This window comes from Nanorana parkeri, unplaced genomic scaffold, assembly GCF_000935625.1.
Source record: "Nanorana parkeri isolate BGI_ZX_2015 unplaced genomic scaffold, ASM93562v1 scaffold6, whole genome shotgun sequence".
Classification (NCBI taxonomy): Eukaryota; Metazoa; Chordata; class Amphibia; order Anura; family Dicroglossidae; genus Nanorana; species Nanorana parkeri.
In genome coordinates this window covers 4,351,548-4,358,476 of record NW_017306274.1, presented here as the reverse complement: position 1 = coordinate 4,358,476, position 6,929 = coordinate 4,351,548, and the positions used below count along the sequence as shown (strand labels likewise).

General features: G+C 48.9%; 1 protein-coding gene across 3 annotated transcripts in view; it reads right to left on the bottom strand.

Moving 5' to 3' along the window:
- LONP2 (lon peptidase 2, peroxisomal) overlaps positions 1 to 6,929 on the bottom strand; it is a 78,401-nt gene that overhangs the window by 10,233 nt on the left and 61,239 nt on the right. The window lies entirely within an intron of this gene.

Below are 6,929 nucleotides of genomic sequence, written 5' to 3'. Positions count from 1 at the left end.
CAGTGACTTTTTTTTTTTTTATACCTAGTTTGTCCCTCTGTTTCATCATGAGTGGAACACTCAGGGGCTGATGTGTAAATGATTCACCCAGCGAATGCCATTCACAGAGATTCCGCCACTAGGTGGAGCCAACGAGTATGGGAATTCCTATGCTCCTCAGCGCCATCTAGTGGCAGAATTGTTGTGCGAATGGCATTTGCCCAGCCATACGCACCTCCATACACCAGCTAGCTCGCGGTATACTGAGCCTAGGGTGACGGGAGGACGCTAGTTTGTGTCCTCCCGTTACCCTAAGGAGAACTATGGGGAAAAGACTTAACCCCATAGTTCTCCTTTAAACTGTATCTGTGCTTTGCTGGGTGAAGCAACAGGTTTCACTTTAAAGAGACCCCCCGACACCAGTTTTATAAAACCGCAGGTCAAATACACAACAAAGTGAAGTATTCACAATAATTAATTGTAAAGTTTTCTTTGCTATAATTTTTTTTAAATTTACTTGTAACGTGTCTCTGATCTTGCTAGAAAATGTGACTTCTCCAGAAAGAGTCAATTCCCTAGCACAGCCCGCTCCTCTTCTGCACGTCACAGCCCTCTCTCTGTGAGGGGTAATAAATCACCGCAAAATGTTATACTAAAAGATTACTGAGCATGGATGTACTTAAAGCTCATCCCTGGGCAAACTACCCTTGCGGAGGTGCTACTCCTGCACTGCAAGGGTTAACTGTTTCTGCCTAGGTGATCGGACTTTTACTTACCTGATCCCTGATTCCAGTGGCAGCACAAGGGGGGGGGGGGGGGGGGACCTGGCGGCATACCTAATCCCGCCGGGTCAATATCCCCTCCTCTCTTTGCTAGCATCCATCACCAAGATGGCCGCCGGCAGTGAAATACATCACTGCACATGTGTGATGACCAGGGCCAGATTAACATAGGGGCTACTGGAGTGTCAGCTCCAGGCCCACCACTGAAAATAGGCCCGGCCAGACCAGATTGCAACCCGGCCCGGTCTGGCTGGACAAACTCAGGCAGAGGCGCTGGAGGCTGTCTAATCAGGCATATTAGGTGACCACCCTGCAAAGCCCCAGCGAGGAGCCTCCAGTCCAACCAACACCAGCACCAGGCCCATGATGCTCCTAATCCAGCTCTGATGATGACATTACACCATGGTCGGCACATCACATGTGTAGCGGCCACACCGGTGACACCAACCTTTGTGGTGGAGCCATGATGCTGTCAGTGAGCCTTATACTACCGGAGCGAAGGGGAGAAGCTGAAGGGACTGGTAAGTAAAACAGCTTTTTCCTGTCCCCTAGACATAACCCTTGCAGAGCGGAGGGTAGCCCCACTGTAGGGGTAGTTTTTATTTTGGTAGCCCCACTGTAGGAGTAGTTTTTGACTTGCCGGGCCGTGGGCTTTACTTGAAAAGAAAAAATATATCTGATATTAAATCCACTTTAGCTATAGAACGTTCACATGGACGGAGCAAGACACCGCTCGCTCCCTTTCCTCATGTCCGAACATGGACTGAGCACCGTGGCTACTTCACGACCCTGTACAACCGTAATGGCGACCAACACGTAATGGACTCTCTATCTGTAACACTGGTTCTCCTGCAGTCCCGCCGCCTCCGATCATCGGTGAAATATATGAAAAGCCGTTTTCTCTGCGTACGGCGGATCTCAGCCCGGTTAGAAGGCAGGAAAATCGGTGCAGAAGTATAATGATGGCGCTCGGAGAACAATGCTCTTGCCACATTGATTGGCCGGCCCCAGAGATAAACATGGCCTTCCAGAACGCGGCTCTTTATATATGACGGGCGCTGCGGAATCACGCCATGGGCTAGCCGCGAGGATGGACAATGAAAGGTCCAGGAATGACGATGCTCATTCATTTCCTCCTCTCTGTGCCGGTGACGGGGAGTAAATCTAATATCGCAGACGGGGAAATGATATTAGCCGGGAATTTATAGTAATGAAGCCAGGACATTATCACCGTGGACCATCGGGGGCTGGAGGGGGGTAGACAAAGATTTATGTACGCGGCTTCCGATTGGCAGGAGGGTACGGCCGGGGCCCAGAGACTGCAGATGCCGAGTGATCAATACAGCAGCTGTGACTTGGGGAGAGAATAACCCGATAAGACTTCAATTATCGTCTGCTTCCTCCTGGACACATGCGGAGAGACGTGACAGATCGCTGTGACCTCCAAACACGGAAACATTCCTGACAGCCAGAGCAAGACGCAACCTTATATGAACGCATGCGGAGCTAGGGCGCTGGAACTTGTCAGTCATGTCTGTCCTTATTGTAGGGACCTCCACCAGGCCATCACACCCCACAATGTCCTCAGCTGGGACGTACGGCACTTATGACGCACTCCTATTAAGTCTTTTCATGCTATGGAGGATACAACACACACAGGTGGACTAACTAAGAGCCATCGGGGTCAAGAACAGAGGCAGGAACAAGGAAAGGGAGGCTGGAGTCCCTAGTAGAGCAGGTCACTCCAGCCTGTGGACTCCACTTATATCTGTTTTAGGTAGACTGAGGCCAGAGAACTCCACCACGCCTATTTGCCAATATGATGCCAATATCATTTCAGGAGGGGGGGGGGGCTTCGCTTATGGGGTCCTCAGCAGTCCAACATTAGATCAAAGTGTTGTAGGTCTAGGAGCAATGGGAAATAAAAAAGCTCTCACCCAACGAGCCAATAGAATCTCTCCATCCTGTACCTCATATATCAGTTCTGGTGAGAAAATGGTGGGCACAGACACCCCATTACTTCCCACCGATCCTCTAGTAGGGCCGACACAGGCAGAACATATTGCTGATGTCATCAGTTAAAGCCAAATATTGTCCTCATATAAGACTCATGTGTATTCTTTCTGGAATCTTGGTGAGCTTTGTGTATTTCTTCCAGATCTGTGCAGTCATCCTGTGTGAGCTTCCTGTAATAAAGACCGCTCACTGCTGCTCTCTCCCTTTGTGCCGGGTGACTGGTCTTGTCTCCGCCCCCTCCTGTAATAAAGACCGGTCACTGCTGCTCTCCTTGTGCAGGGTGACTGGTCTTGTCTCCGCCCCCTCCGGTAATAAAGACCGGTCACTGCTGCTCTCTCTCCTTGTGCAGGGTGACTGGTCTTGTCTCCGCCCCCTCCGGTAATAAAGACCGGTCACTGCTGCTCTCTCTCCTTGTGCAGGGTGACTGGTCTTGTCTCCGCCCCCTCCGGTAATAAAGACCGGTCACTGCTGCTCTCTCTCCTTGTGCAGGGTGACTGGTCTTGTCTCCGCCCCCTCCGGTAATAAAGACCGGTCACTGCTGCTCTCTCTCCTTGTGCAGGGTGACTGGTCTTGTCTCCGCCCCCTCCGGTAATAAAGACCGGTCACTGCTGCTCTCTCTCCATTTGCAGGGTGACTGGTCTGGTCGGGGCAGGATGATGCCAGGAAATGAGGCGGGCTCCCTCTGACTTGCTGCAGCTTGTAATGCAGATTGTGAGAAGCTCGCAGTGTGCAGTGACATCAGAGGAAGCCATTTCAGTCCAGGAGGAGCCGGTACAACTGTGCAAGACTGAAGGTGTATTCATCACATGTAGCCGGCCCCGGAGTTCACTTCCTATGAGAACATTTGTTTTACGGGCCGGCTGGAACAATCCAGGTGTTGGATTTGCTTATAAGGCAAATGTTTTCTTGCAGCACTTTCACCAGCTGTACATTCACCAGCTCAGTGCCATTTGTCCGGGTCTGTCGGCCGTACAGGGAGTGTGAAAAAACAACACAGTGAAGAGATCCGTCAGCTGGAAATTGGTAATTAAAGTTCCTCTGATCTGTTTTCCAGAAACATGGCGGACGGCAGGCCAAAGCCTGAACACAACATGTCATCATCGTGGACGGACACGGCAAGAGGAAGTCACATACCAACACACCGCAACAAGATCATACTATACAGTGTTACTAGAATATATTGTGTGTCTTTGTACTGTGTGTACCGCGTGTCATTGTACTACGTGTGCCGCTTGTCATTGTACTACGTGTACCGCGTGTCTTTGTACTACGTGTACCGCGTGTCTTTGTACTACGTGTACCGCGTGTCTTTGTACTACGTGTACCGCGTGTCTTTGTACTACGTGTACCGCGTGTCTTTGTACTGTGTGTGTCTTTGTATTACATGTACCGCGTGTATTTGTACTACATGTACCACGTGTCTTTGTACTACGTGTACCACGTGTCTTTGTACTGTGTGTGTCTTTGTATTACATGTACCGTGTATGTATTTGTACTTGTGTGTACCGTGTGTCTATTTCTACTTTTGTGTACCGTGTATGTATTTGTATTACATGTACCGTGTGTGTATTTGTACTGTGTGTACCGTGTGTGTATTTGTATTACATGTACCGTGTGTGTATTTGTATTACATGTACTGTACATATCGGTGAGCGGTGCAGACAGTAATGATTTGATTTGGGTGTTCCAGTGACCCAGATCTCGCCCCCGGCACCTGCTCTCGTCTCAGTAACACCCCTCCCCGGGGTATTTGGGAGAATTACAGGATGCCGGGATCAGGGGGGACATTTCTTGTAATTACAGAGGGAATCCCGTACAATGTGTATGAGCTCAGCGCTGATAAGACGCCGACATTAATGAACAGCTGGGAACCCAATGTGAGCGGAATATATCACAGCAGTCCAGGGACACAGCGTATAGATACACCATGGTGGAGTATGTGTATCAGAGAGTTGTGATGGAGCATGTGTATCAGAGAGATGTGATGGAGTATGTGTATCAGAGAGTTGTGATGAAGTATGTGTATCAGAGAGTTGTGATGGAGTATGTGTATCAGAGAGTTGTGATGGAGCATGTGTATCAGAGAGTTGTGATGGAGCATGTGTATCAGAGAGTTGTGATGGAGCATGTGTATCAGAGAGTTGTGATGGAGCATGTGTATCAGAGAGTTGTGATGGAGCATGTGTATCAGAGAGTTGTGATGGAGCATGTGTATCAGAGAGATGTGATGGAGTATGTGTATCAGAGAGTTGTGATGGAGCATGTGTATCAGAGAGATGTGATGGAGTATGTGTATCAGAGAGTTGTGATGGAGCATGTGTATCAGAGAGATGTGATGGAGTATGTGTATCAGAGAGTTGTGATGAAGTATGTGTATCAGAGAGTTGTGATGGAGTATGTGTATCAGAGAGATGTGATGGAGTATGTGTATCAGAGAGTTGTGATGGAGCATGTGTATCAGAGAGTTGTGAATCTGTAAATGTTACAGACAGATTTACAGACTCTGGAACCTCTAGGAATGACACTGATGGGAGAAACGAGTAATTCTGCGATATTCCTTTAAGGAGATCCCTTCCTTGTGTTCTCCATGTACATAACATGACAATCAGATGGAGGAGAATGTATGGAGGGGTGTCTGAGTCAGGTGTTGCTCAGCCAGGTGAGGGTGACCTGGTCTGTGACTTGAACATTACACAGAGGGTGGTTCCCGGGATGTACATTTATACCTGCACTCGGGCTCCACCTAGAATCATCAGACTCACCGATCGCGTCTATTACAGCCACATTTAAAGGGCCAGCACACAACTTTATCCCTTGACATTCCAGACGAGTCAGGCTACCCAGCGACGCAGAGCGATAAAACAACATACGCAGGGTAACGAAAAGCCACGCCGTGTCTACAACCAATACAAAAGATCGGCGAAATACAATTGTACTACGACAGGCAAAACATTGACACCAAATAAAAACACGTGCATTATGGGTACTGAGCCCACGACAGAGAACTCAATGTATATGGAAGAGCTACAAAAGGAGTGTACGGTGGAATCGATGCTCAAAAACAATGCCAACCACTGTGCCACCATGCTGCTTATATACTGCTTCAGACCAAAACATAGGCTCCCTCACAGTACAGGTCCAGCTAGCATATTAGTCATGTGACACAGCAGAGACCGTATCACGTGACCATTCATCTCAACAACAATCTTCCCGATTTGGAAACAAAGGACTCGCTTCTCGCTCCAGATGCTCAATCATGGCCGCTGGCTCCCAGCTCGCACATTCATATAACTCCTATTCAATAATTGTAAAGTATATGAAACCAGATCCTGGAACATGAGCCTGGGCACTCACCCTGACGCGTTTCACTGGGGTTCAGCGTAATCGGACGGTGAAGAAGATTATATGTTGTCCGGGCACGTCCTGCTCTAGGGTGACAACTGTCTCACTATTGTGTGCTGCTGTGTTGTCACACGCATTCCTAGTGGAGACTACAATCGGCTATGCCAACACACACAGGGCGGGTTCACACCATTTTCCGGACCGGATCTGGAACGCAGTGCATTGCGTTTTTACCGCAATTTTGGCGTGTTTGGAATTTTGTTCTCCGTTTTCTTAAATTTTATAGCTTAAAATGGTCTTAAAGGTGCATTGCAGTGCGTTTGTATGCCTTCCAGTGCGTTCCAGATGAGACAAAATGAGACCTGCAGTATTTTTCTGGTCTGGCCTGGAACGGACTGCGTTGGTGTGAACAGAGGCCAGAAATAGCATCGGGATACATTAGGATGCGTTTTGGTTCCGGAAACAACCTGCTCTGGTCTGGAGATGATCCGGACGCGGTGTGAATGGGCCCACAGTCCGCAGCAATGAAGTGCAGCCAATGCTGGAGCACGTCAATCAGAGAAAGGAGGGGAGAAGCGCTCCAAACCAAGCAAAAGAACGGGGCTAACACACACAGCCCCCCTCTCCCCCCCTTGGACGAGCGCTGTATCTTGGTACGTTGTCCTTGAAACTTTCCAAAGCTGGAGCAAGTGCATGTAGACAGGAAGTGGCTGAGCGAGGCTGCAGGAGAGATCAGCATCACCAACAAAAAAATAAAGGATGAAAAAAAGAAGAAGAGGGAAATATTTTATGAACCCCCCCCCCCAAAAA